The sequence below is a fragment of the Protopterus annectens genome, chromosome 2.part1, assembly GCF_019279795.1.
Source record: "Protopterus annectens isolate FY-2018-M chromosome 2.part1, PAN1.0, whole genome shotgun sequence".
Classification (NCBI taxonomy): domain Eukaryota; kingdom Metazoa; phylum Chordata; order Ceratodontiformes; family Protopteridae; genus Protopterus; species Protopterus annectens.
The window spans coordinates 1,027,729,691-1,027,743,203 of NC_056729.1; the positions used below are offsets into that span (position 1 = coordinate 1,027,729,691).

The window sequence follows — 13,513 nt, forward strand, 5'->3', positions numbered from 1 at the left end:
TGAGAACTATATTTTTGTCATTCGCCATATTAAATTCTGTCCTGTTCTTTTTTTACAGCTTCATTGGTAGTTGGAAGTAGCAAATACTAGTTTATTTACATGTCATTTATTTTTATAAATTAGGCAAAAAAAGAAAAGTGCAAGAAATTGCTAGCTACCAAAGAATTTTACAGTCATGGCAGAAGACTAGTAGTTGTCTTGAAGTAAATCATTGCTGCTAAGCATGAAAGAAAACCAGAATCTGCCACTTTTTTTATAACTTGAAAGAAAACCAGATTTATTTTGTTTCATGGGCTAAATGGCACACTGTAGAAAACACATTGATGTGTTTCTTTGAATTAAAAGTATGCATTATAGCTTTTAATGGCATGTGCTTTCACCATTAAGAAATGCATAACAATTGTTTCAAGCAATACCAGCCAGTGGCAAGAGTCAGTTCATTAGAAGGCAGCCCAAGGGTACTGTGCAGATTCCAGTTTTATTCTGCATAATTAATGATAAACAGGAACAAAACACTGAGAATGTTTATGATGTGAAGTGGATTAAAGCATTAAGTACAGAATGTCTAAACTTCCCATTACAGCATAGTCTGTGGTTTAAATCGATGAGTCAGGAGTGGACAATTCTGGTTGTGCTGCTCTCTGCTCAGAATATTTGTTCCCGTAATCTTTCAGGGATCCCATAATACTTGTGAGCAGCAACATGAAAAATGCCCTATTTTAAAAAATGGAAAGGTGTAGAAAGGAAGGTAATGTCTGAAGTGTTTCATGAATGCCCTGTCATGTAAAACATTATTAAACTCTTTGCTGTTACTCTAGATCTTTATTTTGCCTTAAGGTATTTTAATTTTTATTCGGATTGTTTTATTGGTTCAATGCACTAATTCAAGACTGGGTTTTTTTTCCATCATTGTTTTTTTTACACACAGTTTAGGTTGAAGAAATTACACTTTTCTAATTACAGGCATGATTTATATTGATCATATTTTAAATACTAACATTTCATGTAGTTATAAAAGGTTATGCAATTTTAAGAAATGGTTTATGGGTATTAATGGTAATAGTGTGATTTAAGTGGTACAAATGCAAGTCTTATAGATTGGAAAGCAGATAGGTTTGTTGGTAAAAGCTAAGCTAGCTGTCCTTGTGGCCTTTGACTAGCCAGATGTTCGTGATGTTTCATGTTTCACTGTTGCAGTCATAATTGATGGGATTTCCTGTCGTGGAAGCCCTTGGCTGGCCGGACTACCAGAGAGTCTTCTCCTCCTCCTCCTGAAGCTGATGAACGCCCTGACTGACGTCAAAATGACTTGTGTATAAAGGGAATTGGCTGGCACTATAACCTCAGATGTTAAGTTGTCTATCTCGCCTTCATTCTTGCTGGATGGGTTCGGAGCCGACCTCGGCTCCGACTCGGCCACTCTAAAAGCTCGAGAGTTGGTTCCACCGGCTCGAGGCTCCCCTTATATCCCACAATGCTAGGCGTGAGTTACCCCAGATCTCGTTTGCCGCTACAGCGATCGAGGTGTTGTTTTTCTACCGGCTCAGGTCAGTTGTTTAATCAGTCTATTTAAACTAGTTTAAATCCCCTTTCTTAACTTAGTTTTTCATTTTTCGCTTAGTTTAGTGGATTTCATCCCTTTCTTCCATTATTCCCTTCTTTTTCCCTCAAGAACTTATAAGTTCTTCCCTTAGGCCTTCGGGCCCTGCTATCCCTAAGTGGAGTGTTTGTGTTTTGTTAGGGATATTTTAATACCTAAGCTAGCTAACTAATTTTTAATTAGTTTAATCTAGTTTAACTTTCTTCATAGTGTAATCGGTGTGTGTGTGTTCTGTGTGGTGGTTACACTTTCGGTTCCTTGATAATGTCCAAGGATTCAAAGGTCTCAGGCTTCAAGAAGTGTGACTCGTGCTGTCAGAAAATGTCTCTGACAGATGTTCACATTTCTTGTGTTTACTGCCTGGGACCTTTACACCTGCAGGACTCTTGTGCTGTATGCCATGGCTTCAGCCCCAGAGTCCTGCAGGAAAGAAAAAATAAACTTATTTTGAGAGGTTTACTTAAGCCTGAGGGTTCCCTTACTGTTACTTCGGGCAAACCCTCTAAGGCTTCTGGGTCCTCTGCTCCAGCTCCTGAGTCGAGGCCTAAGGCTTCGAAACCTTCTACATCGGCTCCGGCTGGAGCCGATGAGTCTCAGACTGCAGCTTCTGTGGTTTCCTCGGCTCCGGCTGGAGCCGAGGTATTGGAAATTCCTGTCGGCTCCGACTAGACCTTCGGAGCCGACATCTAGAAAGAGGTCCAGGTCACCGTCCCTTGGCTCCGTTCATTCGGCTCCAGCATCTCCCTTGCTGTCTGAACGGAGCCATAGATCTCACTCCTCTAGGTCATCGAGGCTTTCGGACCATGACCTTCAGAGGGTAGTGAGTCGACTTCTTAAGTCCGAGGCACTGGCCCAAATGCTTCAGAGCCCGACTCATCAGTGATGCCTGACCCTGTTCCTCATTATGTTCCTCCTCCGACTCCTTTGAGCTCGGAGCTGGGGCGTTTCGGAACCGAGACTGTGGTAGCGTCGGAGCCGATACAAATGTCTTCGGCTCCATCGTCGGCTCCGATTTCTTCCTTAGAAGAATCTCGGCGCCGGACTTCCTCGTCTGCTCGAGGGGTGAGTGGCATCGGACCCTTGTCCGACCCGCTCTCCCTCTCGGTGCTTCGCTGGTGAGTTCGGCTCCGACATCGCCTCGAGCCATCACTGTCAGTGCCGAGGGAGGTTTCAGCTTCGGAGCGGGGACCTCTGGCTCTGCCTGACAGGGGTGCGTTCGAGGTCATGCGGAGTGTGTTGGAACCTGGTTCAACTCCACAGTCGGCTCTGTCCGCCCCTCCCTCTTCGTGCCTCAGGTCAAGTCTACTCACTCCCTCATCCCAGACTGCAGAGAGCCAGCTCCTCAGGAATCCCCTGTGGGGATCTCATCCTCTTCCGAGGCCTCTCCTGAATTGGCAGAAGAGCCCCCTCGGAAGAGAAAATGTAAGAGGAAACACATAGACTCACCTGAGTCCGTCACCTCTGACACAGAATTAGAGGATTCGAGGGTTCCCCGTTCCCCTTCTGAAGATGTCTCCTTTGCAGACATTCTAGAAATCCTCAAACAGAGGGGAAATTGGCCAGCCCTCAGCCCTTCGGAGGATGAATCTGTGTATCTTGAGGCTTTTGGCTCGCCCTTCCACCTCCTGGGTTTCTCCCCTTGACCCCCTCATGCAGGTGGTAGCAAAAGGCATGGACGGCTCCTGATTCAGTGGACCCAACTCCCAGGAGACCCTCAAAATTTATCACGGCACCAGCAGATAAACAATTTCTGACCAAGGGAGTTTCTGTGGATGCTGTGGTGGTTGCTGCTGCCACTAAGAAGGAACTAGCTGATCCTTCAGTGCCTGTCCATCCACCTAACAAGGAATCTAGGTCTATGGACAGGTACGGGAAGCGGATGTTCTCGTCAGCGACCTTTGCAATGCGTTCGCTGAACTACCTATGCCATTTTACTTGTCTTCAAAGGGACTTGATCAAAGAAGCGAGTGACATGTTGAAGGATCCTACAGCTTCGGGTTTTCAGGACAAGATGAACACTCAGCTGGCTACCCTCAACTCCATAGCTAACTCCTCCATGCGCCTCCTCTCATGCGGCTGATGGAGCGAGCAGGGCCGCAGGGACAGGTGTGGCCTTACGCAGGCATGCCTGGATGCGGCTATGCAACTTTATGGACCCCTTTAAAACGCCGTTCACTAATTCCCGTTTGATGGATCATCTCTTTTGGTCCTCAAGTGAAAGAAACCTTGACTAGGTGCGAGACGGATGGCAAGACTCTTTCTGCCGTCGGAGTCCGTTTTTCTACTCCTTCTAGGCCTTACCCCAAAGGCCAGAAAAGTGGGAAAATGTGGTTCCGCAAACAATCTCAAGGGACTTCGCCTGACGCACAGAGTCGGTTCCCCGCCAGAGGCAGAGGGGGGAACAACAGTGGTAGATGTCGCCCTAGAGGCAGGGGGGGTCCGCAGAACCAGGGCAATCGAGAAACTTTCTCCGATAGGCCCTTTCAGCATCCCTGAGGTGTTGCCCACTGTCCACCTTCGAGGCAGTCGGGGAAGATTGTCACTGTACCCAGAAGCCTGGCTATCCCTAACTCAAGACAAGTGGGTACAGTCCATTTCCGAAGGCTATTCCATTCCCTTCGTTCGCATTCCAAACCAGTCAAAAAAATCCCTTCCAGATGTTCCACCCACTCAAAGGGATCTTGCAGCTTTGGAAATTTCAAAGCTACTTACAAAAAGAGCAATTCAGCCAGTTCCAGCAGACCAGCAAGGATCCGGAATCTACTCCAGGTTCTATTTAGTCCCAAAGAAAACAGGGGACTGGAGACCAATTTTGGATCTCAGTATCTTGAACAAGTCTGTCAAGAAAACAAGATTTCGGATGGTCACACTACAGTCCATCCTTCCCCTATTGGGAAGAAAAACTGGATGTGCTCTATAGACCTTCAGGATGCGTGCTGTCATATAAAATGAACAGACGCTCCAGAAGATTCCTCCGCTTCAGGCTGGGAACCAGTCATTTGCAATTCAGAGCCCTGCCCTTTGGACTCACCACTGCCCCCGGTGTTTACCAAATGCATGGCAGTGGTAGCTTCTCACCTGAGACGTCAAGGATTCCAGGTGTTTCCATATTTGGACGACTGGCTCCTCACAGCTCCCACCAAGCATCTTCTTCTAATGGCCAGAGACTACACCTTTCGCATTTGTCAAAACTTAGGCATCTCAATAAATTGCGAAAAGTCTGTTTTGTCGCCTTGTCGTGCTATTACCTTCATAGGCGCAAATCTAGACACAGTCAACATGTCTGCGAGACTAACAGATCAGAGAATAACAGACATACAAACTGGTCTCGCTTCTCTTCAGCAGCAACAGAGTCAAAGCCAGGTTAGTTCTGAAAGTATTAGGGATTATGGCTGCCATGCCTCTGCTTCCATTAGCCAGATTCCACATGAGAATCCTTCAATGGATGCTCTTCACACAATGGTCATACCAACAACTTCCGATGTCTCACACCATTATGATTACGCAAACATGCAAGAATCATCTTCGGTGGTGGATGTCTTCCCTCAGCTACTCTTGGGAAGACCCTTTGTTCCTTCCTCCGGTTGCTACTCTGACAACAGACGCCCCTGATCGGGTGGGGGCATTATCAGGGCAGAACTGCCCAGGGCGTATGGCGACCAGGCGAATGCCACTTGCACATAAATGTTCTAGAGATGAGAGCAGTGCTTTTAGCGTTGCAAGCCCTTCAAGACTCTCTTCCATTGGGAACGATAGCAATCCAGACGGACAATATGTCTGTAGTGTGGTATATCAACAAACAAGGCGGAACCAGGTCCTATCCCCTATGTCGAGAAGCACTCAGACTGTGGCAATGGGCGATTTCTTCTCAGCGTTTTCTGATAGCAACGCACATCCCCGGGAAGTCCAATCAAATCGCGGACAAGTTGAGCAGAGCTATCCTCATGCCTCACGAGTGGTCTCTGAAAGATTCTATTGCGAGAAAAATTTTTCTCAAGTGGGGTCAGCCTTGCTGCGACCTTTTTGCTACACCCCAAGCAAGTGCAGAGATTATTTCACCCTCTTCCCGTTACCAGGCCAGTCCAGCAGAGACGCTCTAGTCCAAGTTTGGCCCCGGGGACTTCTGTATGCATTTCCTCCCTTCCCACTAATTTCTCAAGTGATACAGAAAGCTATCGCTCAGAAGGCCTCTCTGATCCTCATTGCTCCTTACTGGCCTCGACAGGTTTGGTTCCCCTTTCTACATCAATTTCTGTTGGAGCAACCTTGGCATCTGGACCTAGTTCCAGATCTTTTGATCCATCACTCGGGTCAGTTGCATCGCTCCCTCCCCTCTCTGAACCTCACTGCTTGGTTCCTCCAGTTCCTACCCTAGCCAGGCTTCCTCAAATATCTCACACTGTTCGAGATATTTTAATAGCTTCACACAAATCTTCCACTCGAAAAATTTATCTTAGTAAGTGGAAACGTTTTGCCTATTGGGCTCAAGGAAGGGACTTAGATCCTTTCACTGCTCCCCATCCATATGGTTCTTGATTTTCTAGCTGAACTCTTTCATGCAGGTTCATCTCCTTCTACTCTCAAAGTTCAATTGGCAGCTATATCTAACTTTCATGTGGGTATTTCAGAGTCTGCCATTATGTCCCACAAGCTTTGCAAAGCATTTTTGAAGGGAGTTTTTCTACTCAGACCTCCTATAAGAAATCCTCCTCCTCCTTGGGACCTTAATTTAGTTCTCAGTTCTTTGATTCTCCCCCCTTTCGAACCTGCAGCTGCCTGTTCATTAAAATTGCTATCATGGAAAACTCTCTTTCTCGTAGCTATTACTTCAGCTAGAAGAGTTTCAGAACTTCATGCACTCAGCTGTCGACCTCCTTATCTGTTGTTCCATAAAGACAGGGTATCCTTACGAACCAACCCGTCCTTTTTACCTAAAGTGGCCTCTGCGTCTAACCTAAATCAAAGCATTGACCTGCCTGTGTTTTTTCCAGGGTATTCTAATAGGTCTGAACAAAAATTGCATTGGCTAGATGTTCATCGTCAGTTAAGGTGCTATTTGGATAGGACCAAACAATTCAGAAAAACTGACCAGCTGTTTGTCTCTTATGCAGAAGGCAGAAAGGGACTTTGTTTCCAAGGTATCACTATCTAGATGGCTAACATCTCTGATTTCCATTGTTTATGAAATTAGACACCAAAAGCTGCCTAATAAACCTAAGGCCCATTCCACCAGAGCTTTGGCTACTTCTATAGCTTTCCAAGACAGACTGCCTATTGACACCATTTGTGCAGCGGCTACTTGGGCTACTCCTCATACTTTCATTTCACATTATAAGTTGGATTTAGCTTCCAGACATAGAGCTAACTTTGGTACCACTGTTCTCAAGAGTCTGTTCCGTTAGGCCACCCGGGACAAGGTGCTAGGACGGTCCCATCCAGCAAGAATGAAGGCGAGATAGACAACTTAACATATAGAAGTTATGTTCTTACCATAACGTTCCATGTTAGTTGTCTTCTTCTCGCCTTCTTCTTGCGTCCCACCCTCCTTCCCCCTGGCCTGGACAGACCTAGAGGAGTTTGATTGTGACCTCTCTTTCTACCACCTCTTTACTATAGGTATATGCTCTGCTGTGCATATTTTCCTGGATCAGGCTGTAGGTCACCCTTTCTCTTCTCCCTTGTTTATAGAGGTAGACTTTCTTTCCAGTTATTCTGGTACTATTATTAGCTGGGCCTAGCTCACAAACGAGATCTGAGGTAACTCACGCCTAGCATTGTGGGATATAAGGGGAGCCTCGAGCCGGTGAAACCAACTCTCGAGCTTTTAGAGTGGCCGAGTCGGAGCCGAGGTCGGCTCCGAACCCATCCAGCAAGAAGAAGGCGAGAAGAAGACAACTAACATGGAATGTTATGGTAAGAACATAACTTCTATTTCTTTCTTATCATCAGAGCCCAAAGTAGAGTGCTAGTCAGTGCGTCGGTTGGTTTGCACCAGAGAAAGAATATGTCTAAAGCTAATTTTTCTTCACTAATATCGGAGAAAGTTAATAACAGTCTCCACTGTGTTAATCAGCTACCACACTGGGACTTTCACTCCTGTTTGTGTAATTTGTTTGGACCCAGAACATTATGTATCTGACTGTTGGTTCTGTGCCAGTCCACCTAGGCTTATCGTCAGAGAAGGTGAGACGCCTTTGCAGTCCCCTTTTGAAGACTGAGTTTGTGTCTGAGGCCTCTGTTGAGACCCGATTGGAATCTGATATGCCTCTGGGTTCTCTACGTCTGCAAAAGCTGAAGCACTTAGTTTGTTGATTGGGTCCAGAGCTGCTTCGCAGACTACGGCTTCTGATGACTGCTCTCAGACTGACAAAAGGGTGCCAGGAGTTTGTCAGGAGATCATCTCTGTTCACCGTCCTTGGGATTTGTCTGTCCGCCAGCATCCTGGCCCTAGGGTACACATTGCCCTCAGGCCCAGGCTTAAGGCCTTGCATAAAAAGGCTGCATCCAGCATGCCCCAGTTGAGGTCTTCCAACTACCACTCCAATACTCAAGCCTATCAACAGGATCTAGTTTGGGTGGCTGAGGATTTGTTCACCATAGTTATATACAGATGCCTCTCTTTGTTTCTGCCCCTGAATCTTTACTTGGTTTAAAAAAAAAAAAAAAAAAAAGGAGGTCTTCCCTCAGCAGCTTTCGGATTCTTTTGACTGTGAGGGTGATAAACTTTCCTCAAAGGTGAATTCATCGTTATCTACTGCTTCCTATGGTGATTCAGATTCTGATGAGAACCTTCCCTCAGCCTCCCCATCTCTGAGGACATTTCCATTGGGGAGTCCCTAAGGGAACACTTTAAATGGGAAGCACATGACTATCCACAATCCAAGAAGAGGGTTAGGGAATTTCTAAAACCCATTGAACATAAACCTCTTGCCATTCCTCCAGTCTTAGAGGTGGTGGATGATGTCTTGATGGGTTTTTCCTCACGGACCTTTTCCTGCCCACGTGCCCCTTAGAAACTTCATAGATTGTACGGGTTTCTGGATTCCCACAAAATTCTTTCCAAGAACTTTATAGCAGACCCTCAAGGTTCTAAGGGAGCTAAAGCTAGTACTTCCAAAAATCCCATGCCGACTGAAGAAGAAAGCAGAGCCTTGGACAGGTTTGGAATGAGAGTCTACACCTCTTCCACAGTGGTCATGAGGGCTTTAATTTGCCAGTTTCGTATGGCGAAGTAGCAAAAACTGGTGAGGATTGAAAAAGAGCCCTCCAAGGAACTGCTAGACTTGTGCAATTCTTGCTGTCCAGTAGTTAAGCACTCCTTGCACTGTGCAACTATGATGCTCTGGATGCTTCCTGCAGGGCAGCAGCTACAGGATCCAGCCTTAGAAGACATGCCTGGCTGAGGAAACAGTCCATCCCTGAACATGTAAAATCCAGTCTCTTGGATGATGCTTTGACACAAATGTCCTTTTTGGCTCAAGGCTGAAACTGTGCTTAAAAGATGAAGGATAAATCCATTTCCATGCAAACACTCCAAGACTGACTTCAGGTTCAACCGTCTTGCTTCACCCGCCGTTACCCTGCTAAACGCTGGTCCTTTCTAGCTTCCCAGTCTAAATTTAGACATAGGAGACCTCAAAGGGAAAGGACTCAAAGGCAGTACCAGTGTCCGAGACTGTGGGAAATAGTTTTGAATAGACCTGTAGGATCCTGCCAACAGGGACCCAGCAGGGACCACTCATGACCTTTCTATGACACCCCCAACTCCAGTCTCACCCCTTCTTCCCTACCCCACCTCAGAATAGGACAAAGCCTGTCGCCTTAAAGAATTGGACTCTCGTTACCAGGGCTCAGTGGGTACTCAAAGTCATGCAGAGAGGCTACAAGCTCCATTTCAAACAGCTATTAATTTGATCAGGCTTCCTAGATATTCCACCAAATCAACAAACAGAGGCTTTAAAGCAAATACAGCTCCTGTCCACCCAAGGCTCTGTGGAGCCAGTACCAAACAAATTGCAAGGAAAAGGATTTTACTTGAGGCTTTTCCTAGTCCCTGGAAAAGAGGGGTATCTACAAGCTGATTCTGCACCTGTCAAGGCTCAAGAGATTCTTGCAGGTTCCAAAATTCAAAAAGTGCTGCCCATGATCTCACCCAGTGCTTACATGATAACCTTAGATCTAAAGGATGCATACCTCCACATTCCTGTAGAAAAACTTCTCAGGAGGTAATTGCACATTAGAGCAGGTGTGAGGCATTATCTGTTCTGTGCTATGCCCTTCGGCTTGTCTGCTGCACCCAGGATTTTCACAAAATGCCTAGTACAAAGTAATAGCCTTCTGCAGGTCACAGGGCAATTCAGATTTACCCCTGCTTACCTGACTGGGTCATTTAGACAACAGATCTAGAAAAACTGAAAGCAGATCTGCTTTACACAAAAGAGATTCTGCCTTCATTGGGGATTCATTGTCAGTACCCATTTTTTCATACCATCCTTACCAATAGGACTGTATTTCTGGGGGCTTTACTAGATTCCTAGCTTCAGAAAGCCTTCCTTCTCAGGAACTCTCTCACAGCCAGAGAGTTCCTCAGAGCATGGTCTCTTGCATCCTCATGATCCCCCTGGCCAGACTACATACGAGGAAGCTACAGTGGTACCTGACAAATGTGTGATGCCAGCATTCTTATTTCCTCAAATTTGGAGTGAAGTTTCTTCCTTGTTTCAGGAAAGTGTTAGCCTGATGGGCCCCAGTATGCTCCCTCAACCGTGATCTTTCCCTTAGTTTCATCCCTCAGGACCAAACTCTGACCATGAATACCTTGGGGAAGTAGCATGGAGGGCCCACTACTACAACTTAGACTCTAGGCATTTTGAGCCCCACTCTGACCATGAATACCTTGGGGAAGTAGCATGGAGGGCCCACTACTACAACTTAGACTCTAGGCATTTTGAGCCCCACTTGAAGAAAAAAAACATATCAGCCTAAAAGAATTGATGGCAGTTGTAAAGGGGCAGTTTACTTCCAAAGGTTAATAGAAACTGGGATCATAGGAAGTTACTAGGCTATTGGCCCTGAGGCCCTTACAAGCCTAGCCAAGAATTTAGCCCATGTTCTGACAAGTCAGCACCCGATGCTCATGTCCAGCAGGGCGCAGATGGAGTCCCAGGGGTGTATTTTCTGTTCCTCATCCATTGTCCAGGTTGCACTTAAAAAGGGTTAATGAGGTACTCTGCTTGATGTGTAAAGGGAGTCTATTCCACAGAAGGGGGGAGTCTCTGGGACACATGTGTCCTGCCAATAAGTCCTGTTGATGTCACAGATCAGGTTGAGGTCGTGTGTGCTGGTTACTCGAGTGGAGCTTGACTTGTGGATATGCAGCAGTCCCATCAAGGCAGGGTCTGAGATTGCTTTGTATGCCAGACAGAGACCACCTCTGAGGAATCTGTATGAGACTGTGTAGAGGGACAGGGCCTTTAGTCTATCTGTGTAGGGTAGATGTTTGAGGCCCTGGATTCTCCTGGTGAGGAACCTCTGTGGTCTCTCTAGCTGCTTGCATGTACTTTGTAATGGGTCTTATAAGAGAAGTTATGATCTCCTTGTCCCTGGATGAGATACCCTTACTAATGAGGTGGGCCTTGTAGAAAGCTTTCCATGCAACAGAGCAATATAGTGGTTTAACTACCTAGGTGCCCAAGTCCCTCATGACTGATTGCGTGCTTAGGACCTTGTTTATTAATGTGTTAATTTGTGGGGACGTCACACTCCCCAAAGGGGATGATGATGCATTTTTTTGACATTCAGTTTGAGGCCATGTTTCTGGCACCAGTCATTTGTTTGGGTGAGACTCTCTTGGAGGATGTCCACATCACTAGGGGAATTGATGACAATGCCCAGCTTTGCAAACTTGGTTAGCCATAGCACACTGGTTTTGGCCTGCACCTCAAAAAAGTATATCCCAAGCAATAGAGGCCCTAAGACTGATCCTTGGGGTACACTGCCCGTTACGGATCTGCTGCTTCCCCTGTTTTGACTAGGTGGGTTCTGTCATTGAGCCCGTTTGCTACCCAACTGGCAACGTACAGATTGATACCGAGTTGTGAGAGTTTATCTGTTATAGCCAAGTGGGGAATAGTATCTAAGGCTTTGGCCAGGTCAAGGTAGGTGATTTGCACAGTCTTCCCCTCGTCCTTGGCTTTGGTGAGTGTCTCAAAGACATCGACCAAATTTAACAGGCATGACCTCCCCTTGACGAAGCCAAACTGTGTGGGATCGAGTGTTTGGAGATTGCCAATGTTGTTGTTAAAGAGGTCCATGATAATCCGATCCATGGCCTTGCAGATCAGGCTAATTAGACTGATGGGTCTATAATTTTCTGGATTGGTGGATGCTCCACCTTTGTACAAAGGGATGACAGTGGCTGTCCTACACTTGGCTGGGATGAAACTGGCACTCAGGCTTTGGTTGAATAGGGTGCCTAATGGTGCTGCAAGTTCCTTACCAAGTTCATGTAGGATGGAGCCAGGGATGTTATCGGTCTCATTGAGGCTGTATTGTTTAGCTTTGAGAGGACAGTGATGACTTGCTCTCTAGAGATAAGGGGAGGGGGGCAAGTGCTGGGGATGTCCTGATTTACATATGGGGGGACAGAGGGGTGAAGTTTTCACTGAACCTGTCTGCCAGCAGGTTGGCTATATCTACGGCATTTGTGCATGTGGTGCCCTTGACCACCAGTTCTGAGCAGATCTGAGTGCTTCCTTTGAGGCTGTGGACATATGTAAAGAAGGGCTTATGATTGCCTTTAGTAGATGAGGCCAGTTTGAACTCTGCTTTGGAGGATTTCACTAGTGCTGTTATTTGCTTGTTGGCTAAGGACAGGTTGCTTCCAATTAGGCACCTGCACCTTCTTGGTCCTGGACAGCAATTTCTTTCCTTTTATTATAGAGTTTATTTATTGCAGATATCCACCAGACAGGTTTACTCTTCCTTGAGGAGGATGGTTTTGTCCTGTCTGGTATTCCTGATTCCATGCAGCTATATAAATGCTCATATAGTACTTTGGTATAGGTTTGGACATGTGTGTCAGTTCCTGTGGAGGGGGAGGGGGCTGTGAAGGTTTTACACCTTCCCTCAGGAGGTTGTAATCAGCTTTGGAGAAGTTTTTGTTTGGCCCTAGTTTGGGGGGGGGGGGTGTCAGGGAGATGGTGACTTCTAAAGTGACCGCTTTGTGGTCGGGTCTTACCAGGGAGGATGACACTGTAGGGAGGCTGCAGTGGTTACACATGTTGGTCAATACCAAGTCCAAAATATTTTCACCTCTTGTGGGGGTGTCAACTAGCTGGTCCAAGGCATTGACAAAATCAAGGAATCTCTGGGCATTTGTGTTTTGGCATGAGTAGTAGTTCCAATCTATGGTTGGATAGTTAGTCACCCAGGATCAGGGTAAAGGGTTGACTCTTGATAGATTTGCTTGAGGTCGAGATAGGTGGAGTGGGCATCTTGAGTCAACGTTGGGGTCTTGTAGCCAGCGATGATTTGAATAGGGGTCTTGTCAATGGTTAACTGCACTTGGAGTGTCTCCTGTGCATCATATTGTTTTACCAGCCTGGAGGTGTGTATGTCTTCTATATATATTGCAACTCTACTTCGTTTTGCTTTGCTGCCCACAGTGTGGGTTCTGAATGTACTCCTAATAAAGGCAGACAATGCCACGGTTATATGGTACATAAACAAGTATGGGGGTGGGAGCTCACTCTTCCACTCTGTCACCTAGCCGTAGACCTTTGGGAAACTGCAAACTCTCTTAGGCATAGCACCTTCCAGGAGAAACCAAGCAACTGGCGGATCATCTAAGCAAGAGCCTGTCAGACCCTCACGAGTGGTATCTGCATCAGGAACTTTTTCTCAGTATAGACA

At 46.3% G+C, this 13,513-nt stretch overlaps 1 protein-coding gene across 3 annotated transcripts in view; it reads left to right on the forward strand.

Moving 5' to 3' along the window:
• WFS1 (wolframin ER transmembrane glycoprotein) overlaps positions 1–13,513 on the forward strand; it is a 1,039,913-nt gene that overhangs the window by 253,161 nt on the left and 773,239 nt on the right. The window lies entirely within an intron of this gene.